Raw genomic sequence first — 15,457 nt, forward strand, 5'->3', positions numbered from 1 at the left:
CATTCCATACATATATAAGGGGAGGTACAAGCTCCAACTCGGTTTTACAGTGAAAACTGCAGGAACTTCAAACCGGCACTAGGAAACAGACTGAGAAAGCAGAGAAAAAGTGTCTCCTGCAACCCGTTCCCTTGGTGCTAGATGAACGAACGTCTCTCCACTTGCTCAGTTCTGAGAGATAAGTGTGTGTGAAAGCCGTCCTTCAGGTAGCTTGTTGGGAACACAAAGTTTCTTTTCACTTGCAAACTCCATTCCATACATATATATGGGAGGTACAAGCTCCAACTCGGTTTTACAGTGAAAACTGCAGGAACTTCAAACCGGCACTAGGAAATAGACTGAGAAAGCAGAGAAAATGTGTCTCCTGCAACCCGATCCCTTGGTGCTAGATGAACGAACGTCTCTCCACTTGCTCAGTTCTGAGAGATAAGTGTGTGTGAAAGCCGTCCTTCAGCTAGCTTGTTGGGAACACAAAGTTTATTTTCAGTTGCAAACTCCATTCCATACATATATATGGGAAGTACAAGCTCCAACTCGGTTTTACAGTGAAAACTGCAGGAACTTCAAACCGGCACTAGGAAACAGACTGAGAAAGCAGAGAAAAAGTGTCTCCTGCAACCCGTTCCCTTGGTGCTAGATGAACGAACGTCTCTCCACTTGCTCAGTTCTGAGAGATAAGTGTGTGTGAAAGCCGTCCTTCACCTAGCTTGTTGGGAACACAAAGTTTCTTTTCAGTTGCAAACTCCATTCCATACATATATATGGGAGGTACAAGCTCCAACTCGGTTTTACAGTGAAAACTGCAGGAACTTCAACAGGCACTAGGAAACAGACTAAGAAACCTGAGAAATAGTGTCTCCTGCAACCCGTTCCCTTGGTGCTAGATGAACGAACGTCTCTCCACTTGCTCAGTTCTGAGAGATAAGTGTGTGTGAAAGCCGTCCTTCACCTAGCTTGTTGGGAACACAAAGTTTCTTTTCAGTTGCAAACTCCATTCCATACATATATAAGGGGAGGTACAAGCTCCAACTCGGTTTTACAGTGAAAACTGCAGGAACTTCAAACCGGCACTAGGAAACAGACTGAGAAAGCAGAGAAAAAGTGTCTCCTGCAACCCGTTCCCTTGGTGCTAGATGAACGAACGTCTCTCCACTTGCTCAGTTCTGAGAGATAAGTGTGTGTGAAAGCCGTCCTTCACCTAGCTTGTTGGGAACACAAAGTTTCTTTTCAGATGCAAACTCCATTCCATACATATATATGGGAGGTACAAGCTCCAACTCGCTTTTACAGTGAAAACTGCAGGAACTTCAAACCGGCACTAGGAAATAGACTGAGAAAGCAGAGAAAATGTGTCTCCTGCAACCCGATCCCTTGGTGCTAGATGAACGAACGTCTCTCCACTTGCTCAGTTCTGAGAGATAAGTGTGTGTGAAAGCCGTCCTTCAGCTAGCTTGTTGGGAACACAAAGTTTATTTTCAGTTGCAAACTCCATTCCATACATATATATGGGAAGTACAAGCTCCAACTCGGTTTTACAGTGAAAACTGCAGGAACTTCAAACCGGCACTAGGAAACAGACTGAGAAAGCAGAGAAAAAGTGTCTCCTGCAACCCGTTCCCTTGGTGCTAGATGAACGAACGTCTCTCCACTTGCTCAGTTCTGAGAGATAAGTGTGTGTGAAAGCCGTCCTTCACCTAGCTTGTTGGGAACACAAAGTTTCTTTTCAGTTGCAAACTCCATTCCATACATATATATGGGAGGTACAAGCTCCAACTCGGTTTTACAGTGAAAACTGCAGGAACTTCAACAGGCACTAGGAAACAGACTAAGAAACCTGAGAAATAGTGTCTCCTGCAACCCGTTCCCTTGGTGCTAGATGAACGAACGTCTCTCCACTTGCTCAGTTCTGAGAGATAAGTGTGTGTGAAAGCCGTCCTTCAGCTAGCTTTTTGGGAACACAAAGTTTCTCTTCAGTTGCAAACTCCATTCCATACATATATATGGGAGGTACAAGCTCCAACTCGGTTTTACAGTGAAAACTGCAGGAACTTCAAACCGGCACTAGGAAACAGACTGAGAAAGCAGAGAAAAAGTGTCTCCTGCAACCCGTTCCCTTGGTGCTAGATGAACGAACGTCTCTCCACTTGCTCAGTTCTGAGAGATAAGTGTGTGTGAAAGCCGTCCTTCACCTAGCTTGTTGGGAACACAAAGTTTCTTTTCAGTTGCAAACTCCATTCCATACATATATAAGGGGAGGTACAAGCTCCAACTCGGTTTTACAGTGAAAACTGCAGGAACTTCAAACCGGCACTAGGAAACAGACTGAGAAAGCAGAGAAAAAGTGTCTCCTGCAACCCGTTCCCTTGGTGCTAGATGAACGAACGTCTCTCCACTTGCTCAGTTCTGAGAGATAAGTGTGTGTGAAAGCCGTCCTTCAGGTAGCTTGTTGGGAACACAAAGTTTCTTTTCACTTGCAAACTCCATTCCATACATATATATGGGAGGTACAAGCTCCAACTCGGTTTTACAGTGAAAACTGCAGGAACTTCAAACCGGCACTAGGAAATAGACTGAGAAAGCAGAGAAAATGTGTCTCCTGCAACCCGATCCCTTGGTGCTAGATGAACGAACGTCTCTCCACTTGCTCAGTTCTGAGAGATAAGTGTGTGTGAAAGCCGTCCTTCAGCTAGCTTGTTGGGAACACAAAGTTTATTTTCAGTTGCAAACTCCATTCCATACATATATATGGGAAGTACAAGCTCCAACTCGGTTTTACAGTGAAAACTGCAGGAACTTCAAACCGGCACTAGGAAACAGACTGAGAAAGCAGAGAAAAAGTGTCTCCTGCAACCCGTTCCCTTGGTGCTAGATGAACGAACGTCTCTCTACTTGCTCAGTTCTGAGAGATAAGTGTGTGTGAAAGCCGTCCTTCACCTAGCTTGTTGGGAACACAAAGTTTCTTTTCAGTTGCAAACTCCATTCCATACATATATATGGGAGGTACAAGCTCTAACTCGGTTTTACAGTGAAAACTGCAGGAACTTCAAACCGGCACTAGGAAACAGACTGAGAAAGCAGAGAAAAAGTGTCTCCTGCAACCCGTTCCCTTGGTGCTAGATGAACGAACGTCTCTCCACTTGCTCAGTTCTGAGAGATAAGTGTGTGTGAAAGCCGTCCTTCACCTAGCTTGTTGGGAACACAAAGTTTCTTTTCAGTTGCAAACTCCATTCCATACATATATAAGGGGAGGTACAAGCTCCAACTCGGTTTTACAGTGAAAACTGCAGGAACTTCAAACCGGCACTAGGAAACAGACTGAGAAAGCAGAGAAAAAGTGTCTCCTGCAACCCGTTCCCTTGGTGCTAGATGAACGAACGTCTCTCCACTTGCTCAGTTCTGAGAGATAAGTGTGTGTGAAAGCCGTCCTTCAGGTAGCTTGTTGGGAACACAAAGTTTCTTTTCACTTGCAAACTCCATTCCATACATATATATGGGAGGTACAAGCTCCAACTCGGTTTTACAGTGAAAACTGCAGGAACTTCAAACCGGCACTAGGAAATAGACTGAGAAAGCAGAGAAAATGTGTCTCCTGCAACCCGATCCCTTGGTGCTAGATGAACGAACGTCTCTCCACTTGCTCAGTTCTGAGAGATAAGTGTGTGTGAAAGCCGTCCTTCAGCTAGCTTGTTGGGAACACAAAGTTTATTTTCAGTTGCAAACTCCATTCCATACATATATATGGGAAGTACAAGCTCCAACTCGGTTTTACAGTGAAAACTGCAGGAACTTCAAACCGGCACTAGGAAACAGACTGAGAAAGCAGAGAAAAAGTGTCTCCTGCAACCCGTTCCCTTGGTGCTAGATGAACGAACGTCTCTCCACTTGCTCAGTTCTGAGAGATAAGTGTGTGTGAAAGCCGTCCTTCACCTAGCTTGTTGGGAACACAAAGTTTCTTTTCAGTTGCAAACTCCATTCCATACATATATATGGGAGGTACAAGCTCCAACTCGGTTTTACAGTGAAAACTGCAGGAACTTCAACAGGCACTAGGAAACAGACTAAGAAACCTGAGAAATAGTGTCTCCTGCAACCCGTTCCCTTGGTGCTAGATGAACGAACGTCTCTCCACTTGCTCAGTTCTGAGAGATAAGTGTGTGTGAAAGCCGTCCTTCACCTAGCTTGTTGGGAACACAAAGTTTCTTTTCAGTTGCAAACTCCATTCCATACATATATATGGGAAGTACAAGCTCCAACTCGGTTTTACAGTGAAAACTGCAGGAACTTCAAACCGGCACTAGGAAACAGACTGAGAAAGCAGAGAAAAAGTGTCTCCTGCAACCCGTTCCCTTGGTGCTAGATGAACGAACGTCTCTCCACTTGCTCAGTTCTGAGAGATAAGTGTGTGTGAAAGCCGTCCTTCACCTAGCTTGTTGGGAACACAAAGTTTCTTTTCAGTTGCAAACTCCATTCCATACATATATATGGGAGGTACAAGCTCCAACTCGGTTTTACAGTGAAAACTGCAGGAACTTCAACAGGCACTAGGAAACAGACTAAGAAACCTGAGAAATAGTGTCTCCTGCAACCCGTTCCCTTGGTGCTAGATGAACGAACGTCTCTCCACTTGCTCAGTTCTGAGAGATAAGTGTGTGTGAAAGCCGTCCTTCACCTAGCTTGTTGGGAACACAAAGTTTCTTTTCAGTTGCAAACTCCATTCCATACATATATAAGGGGAGGTACAAGCTCCAACTCGGTTTTACAGTGAAAACTGCAGGAACTTCAAACCGGCACTAGGAAACAGACTGAGAAAGCAGAGAAAAAGTGTCTCCTGCAACCCGTTCCCTTGGTGCTAGATGAACGAACGTCTCTCCACTTGCTCAGTTCTGAGAGATAAGTGTGTGTGAAAGCCGTCCTTCAGGTAGCTTGTTGGGAACACAAAGTTTCTTTTCACTTGCAAACTCCATTCCATACATATATATGGGAGGTACAAGCTCCAACTCGGTTTTACAGTGAAAACTGCAGGAACTTCAAACCGGCACTAGGAAATAGACTGAGAAAGCAGAGAAAATGTGTCTCCTGCAACCCGATCCCTTGGTGCTAGATGAACGAACGTCTCTCCACTTGCTCAGTTCTGAGAGATAAGTGTGTGTGAAAGCCGTCCTTCAGCTAGCTTGTTGGGAACACAAAGTTTCTTTTCAGTTGCAAACTCCATTCCATACATATATATGGGAAGTACAAGCTCCAACTCGGTTTTACAGTGAAAACTGCAGGAACTTCAAACCGGCACTAGGAAACAGACTGAGAAAGCAGAGAAAAAGTGTCTCCTGCAACCCGTTCCCTTGGTGCTAGATGAACGAACGTCTCTCCACTTGCTCAGTTCTGAGAGATAAGTGTGTGTGAAAGCCGTCCTTCACCTAGCTTGTTGGGAACACAAAGTTTCTTTTCAGTTGCAAACTCCATTCCATACATATATAAGGGGTGGTACAAGCTCCAACTCGGTTTTACAGTGAAAACTGCAGGAACTTCAAACCGGCACTAGGAAACAGACTGAGAAAGCAGAGAAAAAGTGTCTCCTGCAACCCGTTCCCTTGGTGCTAGATGAACGAACGTCTCTCCACTTGCTCAGTTCTGAGAGATAAGTGTGTGTGAAAGCCGTCCTTCAGGTAGCTTGTTGGGAACACAAAGTTTCTTTTCACTTGCAAACTCCATTCCATACATATATATGGGAGGTACAAGCTCCAACTCGGTTTTACAGTGAAAACTGCAGGAACTTCAAACCGGCACTAGGAAATAGACTGAGAAAGCAGAGAAAATGTGTCTCCTGCAACCCGATCCCTTGGTGCTAGATGAACGAACGTCTCTCCACTTGCTCAGTTCTGAGAGATAAGTGTGTGTGAAAGCCGTCCTTCAGCTAGCTTGTTGGGAACACAAAGTTTATTTTCAGTTGCAAACTCCATTCCATACATATATATGGGAAGTACAAGCTCCAACTCGGTTTTACAGTGAAAACTGCAGGAACTTCAAACCGGCATTAGGAAACAGACTGAGAAAGCAGAGAAAAAGTGTCTCCTGCAACCCGTTCCCTTGGTGCTAGATGAACGAACGTCTCTCCACTTGCTCAGTTCTGAGAGATAAGTGTGTGTGAAAGCCGTCCTTCACCTAGCTTGTTGGGAACACAAAGTTTCTTTTCAGTTGCAAACTCCATTCCATACATATATATGGGAGGTACAAGCTCCAACTCGGTTTTACAGTGAAAACTGCAGGAACTTCAACAGGCACTAGGAAACAGACTAAGAAACCTGAGAAATAGTGTCTCCTGCAACCCGTTCCCTTGGTGCTAGATGAACGAACGTCTCTCCACTTGCTCAGTTCTGAGAGATAAGTGTGTGTGAAAGCCGTCCTTCAGCTAGCTTTTTGGGAACACAAAGTTTCTCTTCAGTTGCAAACTCCATTCCATACATATATATGGGAGGTACAAGCTCCAACTCGGTTTTACAGTGAAAACTGCAGGAACTTCAAACCGGCACTAGGAAACAGACTGAGAAAGCAGAGAAAAAGTGTCTCCTGCAACCCGTTCCCTTGGTGCTAGATGAACGAACGTCTCTCCACTTGCTCAGTTCTGAGAGATAAGTCTGTGTGAAAGCCGTCCTTCACCTAGCTTGTTGGGAACACAAAGTTTCTTTTCAGATGCAAACTCCATTCCATACATATATATGGGAGGTACAAGCTCCAACTCGGTTTTACAGTGAAAACTGCAGGAACTTCAAACCGGCACTAGGAAATAGACTGAGAAAGCAGAGAAAATGTGTCTCCTGCAACCCGATCCCTTGGTGCTAGATGAACGAACGTCTCTCCACTTGCTCAGTTCTGAGAGATAAGTGTGTGTGAAAGCCGTCCTTCAGCTAGCTTGTTGGGAACACAAAGTTTATTTTCAGTTGCAAACTCCATTCCATACATATATATGGGAAGTACAAGCTCCAACTCGGTTTTACAGTGAAAACTGCAGGAACTTCAAACCGGCACTAGGAAACAGACTGAGAAAGCAGAGAAAAAGTGTCTCCTGCAACCCGTTCCCTTGGTGCTAGATGAACGAACGTCTCTCCACTTGCTCAGTTCTGAGAGATAAGTGTGTGTGAAAGCCGTCCTTCAACTAGCTTGTTGGGAACACAAAGTTTCTTTTCAGTTGCAAACTCCATTCCATACATATATATGGGAGGTACAAGCTCCAACTCGGTTTTACAGTGAAAACTGCAGGAACTTCAACAGGCACTAGGAAACAGACTAAGAAACCTGAGAAATAGTGTCTCCTGCAACCCGTTCCCTTGGTGCTAGATGAACGAACGTCTCTCCACTTGCTCAGTTCTGAGAGATAAGTGTGTGTGAAAGCCGTCCTTCAGCTAGCTTTTTGGGAACACAAAGTTTCTCTTCAGTTGCAAACTCCATTCCATACATATATATGGGGAGGTACAAGCTCCAACTCGGTTTTACAGTGAAAACTGCAGGAACTTCAAACCGGCACTAGGAAACAGACTGAGAAAGCAGAGAAAAAGTGTCTCCTGCAACCCGTTCCCTTGGTGCTAGATGAACGAACGTCTCTCCACTTGCTCAGTTCTGAGAGATAAGTGTGTGTGAAAGCCGTCCTTCACCTAGCTTGTTGGGAACACAAAGTTTCTTTTCAGTTGCAAACTCCATTCCATACATATATAAGGGGAGGTACAAGCTCCAACTCGGTTTTACAGTGAAAACTGCAGGAACTTCAAACCGGCACTAGGAAACAGACTGAGAAAGCAGAGAAAAAGTGTCTCCTGCAACCCGTTCCCTTGGTGCTAGATGAACGAACGTCTCTCCACTTGCTCAGTTCTGAGAGATAAGTGTGTGTGAAAGCCGTCCTTCAGGTAGCTTGTTGGGAACACAAAGTTTCTTTTCACTTGCAAACTCCATTCCATACATATATATGGGAGGTACAAGCTCCAACTCGGTTTTACAGTGAAAACTGCAGGAACTTCAAACCGGCACTAGGAAATAGACTGAGAAAGCAGAGAAAATGTGTCTCCTGCAACCCGATCCCTTGGTGCTAGATGAACGAACGTCTCTCCACTTGCTCAGTTATGAGAGATAAGTGTGTGTGAAAGCCGTCCTTCAGGTAGCTTGTTGGGAACACAAAGTTTCTTTTCACTTGCAAACTCCATTCCATACATATATATGGGAGGTACAAGCTCCAACTCGGTTTTACAGTGAAAACTGCAGGAACTTCAAACCGGCACTAGGAAATAGACTGAGAAAGCAGAGAAAATGTGTCTCCTGCAACCCGATCCCTTGGTGCTAGATGAACGAACGTCTCTCCACTTGCTCAGTTCTGAGAGATAAGTGTGTGTGAAAGCCGTCCTTCAGCTAGCTTTTTGGGAACACAAAGTTTCTCTTCAGTTGCAAACTCCATTCCATACATATATATGGGAAGTACAAGCTCCAACTCGGTTTTACAGTGAAAACTGCAGGAACTTCAAACCGGCACTAGGAAACAGACTGAGAAAGCAGAGAAAAAGTGTCTCCTGCAACCCGTTCCCTTGGTGCTAGATGAACGAACGTCTCTCCACTTGCTCAGTTCTGAGAGATAAGTGTGTGTGAAAGCCGTCCTTCACCTAGCTTGTTGGGAACACAAAGTTTCTTTTCAGTTGCAAACTCCATTCCATACATATATAAGGGGAGGTACAAGCTCCAACTCGGTTTTACAGTGAAAACTGCAGGAACTTCAAACCGGCACTAGGAAACAGACTGAGAAAGCAGAGAAAAAGTGTCTCCTGCAACCCGTTCCCTTGGTGCTAGATGAACGAACGTCTCTCCACTTGCTCAGTTCTGAGAGATAAGTGTGTGTGAAAGCCGTCCTTCAGGTAGCTTGTTGGGAACACAAAGTTTCTTTTCACTTGCAAACTCCATTCCATACATATATATGGGAGGTACAAGCTCCAACTCGGTTTTACAGTGAAAAATGCAGGAACTTCAAACCGGCACTAGGAAATAGACTGAGAAAGCAGAGAAAATGTGTCTCCTGCAACCCGATCCCTTGGTGCTAGATGAACGAACGTCTCTCCACTTGCTCAGTTCTGAGAGATAAGTGTGTGTGAAAGCCGTCCTTCAGCTAGCTTGTTGGGAACACAAAGTTTATTTTCAGTTGCAAACTCCATTCCATACATATATATGGGAAGTACAAGCTCCAACTCGGTTTTACAGTGAAAACTGCAGGAACTTCAAACCGGCACTAGGAAACAGACTGAGAAAGCAGAGAAAAAGTGTCTCCTGCAACCCGTTCCCTTGGTGCTAGATGAACGAACGTCTCTCCACTTGCTCAGTTCTGAGAGATAAGTGTGTGTGAAAGCCGTCCTTCACCTAGCTTGTTGGGAACACAAAGTTTCTTTTCAGTTGCAAACTCCATTCCATACATATATATGGGAGGTACAAGCTCCAACTCGGTTTTACAGTGAAAACTGCAGGAACTTCAACAGGCACTAGGAAACAGACTAAGAAACCTGAGAAATAGTGTCTCCTGCAACCCGTTCCCTTGGTGCTAGATGAACGAACGTCTCTCCACTTGCTCAGTTCTGAGAGATAAGTGTGTGTGAAAGCCGTCCTTCACCTAGCTTGTTGGGAACACAAAGTTTCTTTTCAGTTGCAAACTCCATTCCATACATATATAAGGGGAGGTACAAGCTCCAACTCGGTTTTACAGTGAAAACTGCAGGAACTTCAAACCGGCACTAGGAAACAGACTGAGAAAGCAGAGAAAAAGTGTCTCCTGCAACCCGTTCCCTTGGTGCTAGATGAACGAACGTCTCTCCACTTGCTCAGTTCTGAGAGATAAGTGTGTGTGAAAGCCGTCCTTCAGGTAGCTTGTTGGGAACACAAAGTTTCTTTTCACTTGCAAACTCCATTCCATACATATATATGGGAGGTACAAGCTCCAACTCGGTTTTACAGTGAAAACTGCAGGAACTTCAAACCGGCACTAGGAAATAGACTGAGAAAGCAGAGAAAATGTGTCTCCTGCAACCCGATCCCTTGGTGCTAGATGAACGAACGTCTCTCCACTTGCTCAGTTCTGAGAGATAAGTGTGTGTGAAAGCCGTCCTTCAGCTAGCTTGTTGGGAACACAAAGTTTATTTTCAGTTGCAAACTCCATTCCATACATATATATGGGAAGTACAAGCTCCAACTCGGTTTTACAGTGAAAACTGCAGGAACTTCAAACCGGCACTAGGAAACAGACTGAGAAAGCAGAGAAAAAGTGTCTCCTGCAACCCGTTCCCTTGGTGCTAGATGAACGAACGTCTCTCCACTTGCTCAGTTCTGAGAGATAAGTGTGTGTGAAAGCCGTCCTTCACCTAGCTTGTTGGGAACACAAAGTTTCTTTTCAGTTGCAAACTCCATTCCATACATATATATGGGAGGTACAAGCTCCAACTCGGTTTTACAGTGAAAACTGCAGGAACTTCAAACCGGCACTAGGAAATAGACTGAGAAAGCAGAGAAAATGTGTCTCCTGCAACCCGATCCCTTGGTGCTAGATGAACGAACGTCTCTCCACTTGCTCAGTTCTGAGAGATAAGTGTGTGTGAAAGCCGTCCTTCAGCTAGCTTGTTGGGAACACCAAGTTTCTTTTCAGTTGCAAACTCCATTCCATACATATATATGGGAAGTACAAGCTCCAACTCGGTTTTACAGTGAAAACTGCAGGAACTTCAAACCGGCACTAGGAAACAGACTGAGAAAGCAGAGAAAAAGTGTCTCCTGCAACCCGTTCCCTTGGTGCTAGATGAACGAACGTCTCTCCACTTGCTCAGTTCTGAGAGATAAGTGTGTGTGAAAGCCGTCCTTCACCTAGCTTGTTGGGAACACAAAGTTTCTTTTCAGTTGCAAACTCCATTCCATACATATATAAGGGGAGGTACAAGCTCCAACTCGGTTTTACAGTGAAAACTGCAGGAACTTCAAACCGGCACTAGGAAACAGACTGAGAAAGCAGAGAAAAAGTGTCTCCTGCAACCCGTTCCCTTGGTGCTAGATGAACGAACGTCTCTCCACTTGCTCAGTTCTGAGAGATAAGTGTGTGTGAAAGCCGTCCTTCAGGTAGCTTGTTGGGAACACAAAGTTTCTTTTCACTTGCAAACTCCATTCCATACATATATATGGGAGGTACAAGCTCCAACTCGGTTTTACAGTGAAAACTGCAGGAACTTCAAACCGGCACTAGGAAATAGACTGAGAAAGCAGAGAAAATGTGTCTCCTGCAACCCGATCCCTTGGTGCTAGATGAACGAACGTCTCTCCACTTGCTCAGTTCTGAGAGATAAGTGTGTGTGAAAGCCGTCCTTCAGCTAGCTTGTTGGGAACACAAAGTTTATTTTCAGTTGCAAACTCCATTCCATACATATATATGGGAAGTACAAGCTCCAACTCGGTTTTACAGTGAAAACTGCAGGAACTTCAAACCGGCACTAGGAAACAGACTGAGAAAGCAGAGAAAAAGTGTCTCCTGCAACCCGTTCCCTTGGTGCTAGATGAACGAACGTCTCTCCACTTGCTCAGTTCTGAGAGATAAGTGTGTGTGAAAGCCGTCCTTCACCTAGCTTGTTGGGAACACAAAGTTTCTTTTCAGTTGCAAACTCCATTCCATACATATATATGGGAGGTACAAGCTCCAACTCGGTTTTACAGTGAAAACTGCAGGAACTTCAACAGGCACTAGGAAACAGACTAAGAAACCTGAGAAATAGTGTCTCCTGCAACCCGTTCCCTTGGTGCTAGATGAACGAACGTCTCTCCACTTGCTCAGTTCTGAGAGATAAGTGTGTGTGAAAGCCGTCCTTCACCTAGCTTGTTGGGAACACAAAGTTTCTTTTCAGTTGCAAACTCCATTCCATACATTTATAAGGGGAGGTACAAGCTCCAACTCGGTTTTACAGTGAAAACTGCAGGAACTTCAAACCGGCACTAGGAAACAGACTGAGAAAGCAGAGAAAAAGTGTCTCCTGCAACCCGTTCCCTTGGTGCTAGATGAACGAACGTCTCTCCACTTGCTCAGTTCTGAGAGATAAGTGTGTGTGAAAGCCGTCCTTCACCTAGCTTGTTGGGAACACAAAGTTTCTTTTCAGTTGCAAACTCCATTCCATACATATATATGGGAGGTACAAGCTCCAACTCGGTTTTACAGTGAAAACTGCAGGAACTTCAAACCGGCACTAGGAAATAGACTGAGAAAGCAGAGAAAATGTGTCTCCTGCAACCCGATCCCTTGGTGCTAGATGAACGAACGTCTCTCCACTTGCTCAGTTCTGAGAGATAAGTGTGTGTGAAAGCCGTCCTTCAGCTAGCTTGTTGGGAACACAAAGTTTATTTTCAGTTGCAAACTCCATTCCATACATATATATGGGAAGTACAAGCTCCAACTCGGTTTTACAGTGAAAACTGCAGGAACTTCAAACCGGCACTAGGAAACAGACTGAGAAAGCAGAGAAAAAGTGTCTCCTGCAACCCGTTCCCTTGGTGCTAGATGAACGAACGTCTCTCCACTTGCTCAGTTCTGAGAGATAAGTGTGTGTGAAAGCCGTCCTTCACCTAGCTTGTTGGGAACACAAAGTTTCTTTTCAGTTGCAAACTCCATTCCATACATATATAAGGGGAGGTACAAGCTCCAACTCGGTTTTACAGTGAAAACTGCAGGAACTTCAAACCGGCACTAGGAAACAGACTGAGAAAGCAGAGAAAAAGTGTCTCCTGCAACCCGTTCCCTTGGTGCTAGATGAACGAACGTCTCTCCACTTGCTCAGTTCTGAGAGATAAGTGTGTGTGAAAGCCGTCCTTCAGGTAGCTTGTTGGGAACACAAAGTTTCTTTTCACTTGCAAACTCCATTCCATACATATATATGGGAGGTACAAGCTCCAACTCGGTTTTACAGTGAAAACTGCAGGAACTTCAAACCGGCACTAGGAAATAGACTGAGAAAGCAGAGAAAATGTGTCTCCTGCAACCCGATCCCTTGGTGCTAGATGAACGAACGTCTCTCCACTTGCTCAGTTCTGAGAGATAAGTGTGTGTGAAAGCCGTCCTTCAGCTAGCTTGTTGGGAACACAAAGTTTATTTTCAGTTGCAAACTCCATTCCATACATATATATGGGAAGTACAAGCTCCAACTCGGTTTTACAGTGAAAACTGCAGGAACTTCAAACCGGCACTAGGAAACAGACTGAGAAAGCAGAGAAAAAGTGTCTCCTGCAACCCGTTCCCTTGGTGCTAGATGAACGAACGTCTCTCCACTTGCTCAGTTCTGAGAGATAAGTGTGTGTGAAAGCCGTCCTTCACCTAGCTTGTTGGGAACACAAAGTTTCTTTTCAGTTGCAAACTCCATTCCATACATATATATGGGAGGTACAAGCTCCAACTCGGTTTTACAGTGAAAACTGCAGGAACTTCAACAGGCACTAGGAAACAGACTAAGAAACCTGAGAAATAGTGTCTCCTGCAACCCGTTCCCTTGGTGCTAGATGAACGAACGTCTCTCCACTTGCTCAGTTCTGAGAGATAAGTGTGTGTGAAAGCCGTCCTTCACCTAGCTTGTTGGGAACACAAAGTTTCTTTTCAGTTGCAAACTCCATTCCATACATATATAAGGGGAGGTACAAGCTCCAACTCGGTTTTACAGTGAAAACTGCAGGAACTTCAAACCGGCACTAGGAAACAGACTGAGAAAGCAGAGAAAAAGTGTCTCCTGCAACCCGTTCCCTTGGTGCTAGATGAACGAACGTCTCTCCACTTGCTCAGTTCTGAGAGATAAGTGTGTGTGAAAGCCGTCCTTCAGGTAGCTTGTTGGGAACACAAAGTTTCTTTTCACTTGCAAACTCCATTCCATACATATATATGGGAGGTACAAGCTCCAACTCGGTTTTACAGTGAAAACTGCAGGAACTTCAAACCGGCACTAGGAAATAGACTGAGAAAGCAGAGAAAATGTGTCTCCTGCAACCCGATCCCTTGGTGCTAGATGAACGAACGTCTCTCCACTTGCTCAGTTCTGAGAGATAAGTGTGTGTGAAAGCCGTCCTTCAGCTAGCTTGTTGGGAACACAAAGTTTATTTTCAGTTGCAAACTCCATTCCATACATATATATGGGAAGTACAAGCTCCAACTCGGTTTTACAGTGAAAACTGCAGGAACTTCAAACCGGCACTAGGAAACAGACTGAGAAAGCAGAGAAAAAGTGTCTCCTGCAACCCGTTCCCTTGGTGCTAGATGAACGAACGTCTCTCCACTTGCTCAGTTCTGAGAGATAAGTGTGTGTGAAAGCCGTCCTTCACCTAGCTTGTTGGGAACACAAAGTTTCTTTTCAGTTGCAAACTCCATTCCATACATATATATGGGAGGTACAAGCTCCAACTCGTTTTTACAGTGAAAACTGCAGGAACTTCAAACCGGCACTAGGAAACAGACTGAGAAAGCAGAGAAAAAGTGTCTCCTGCAACCCGTTCCCTTGGTGCTAGATGAACGAACGTCTCTCCACTTGCTCAGTTCTGAGAGATAAGTGTGTGTGAAAGCCGTCCTTCACCTAGCTTGTTGGGAACACAAAGTTTCTTTTCAGATGCAAACTCCATTCCATACATATATAAGGGGAGGTACAAGCTCCAACTCGGTTTTACAGTGAAAACTGCAGGAACTTCAAACCGGCACTAGGAAACAGACTGAGAAAGCAGAGAAAAAGTGTCTCCTGCAACCCGTTCCCTTGGTGCTAGATGAACGAACGTCTCTCCACTTGCTCAGTTCTGAGAGATAAGTGTGTGTGAAAGCCGTCCTTCAGGTAGCTTGTTGGGAACACAAAGTTTCTTTTCACTTGCAAACTCCATTCCATACATATATATGGGAGGTACAAGCTCCAAATCGGTTTTACAGTGAAAACTGCAGGAACTTCAAACCGGCACTAGGAAATAGACTGAGAAAGCAGAGAAAATGTGTCTCCTGCATCCCGATCCCTTGGTGCTAGATGAACGAACGTCTCTCCACTTGCTCAGTTCTGAGAGATAAGTGTGTGTGAAAGCCGTCCTTCAGCTAACTTGTTGGGAACACAAAGTTTATTTTCAGTTGCAAACTCCATTCCATACATATATATGGGAAGTACAAGCTCCAACTCGGTTTTACAGTGAAAACTGCAGGAACTTCAAACCGGCACTAGGAAACAGACTGAGAAAGCAGAGAAAAAGTGTCTCCTGCAACCCGTTCCCTTGGTGCTAGATGAACGAACGTCTCTCCACTTGCTCAGTTCTGAGAGATAAGTGTGTGTGAAAGCCGTCCTTCAGCTAGCTTGTTGGGAACACAAAGTTTCTTTTCAGTTGCAAACTCCATTCCATACATATATATGGGAGGTACAAGCTCCAACTCGGTTTTACAGTGAAAACTGCAGGAACTTCAACAGGC

The sequence above is a fragment of the Camelus bactrianus genome, chromosome 5 (assembly GCF_048773025.1).
Source record: "Camelus bactrianus isolate YW-2024 breed Bactrian camel chromosome 5, ASM4877302v1, whole genome shotgun sequence".
Taxonomy (NCBI): domain Eukaryota; kingdom Metazoa; phylum Chordata; class Mammalia; order Artiodactyla; family Camelidae; genus Camelus; species Camelus bactrianus.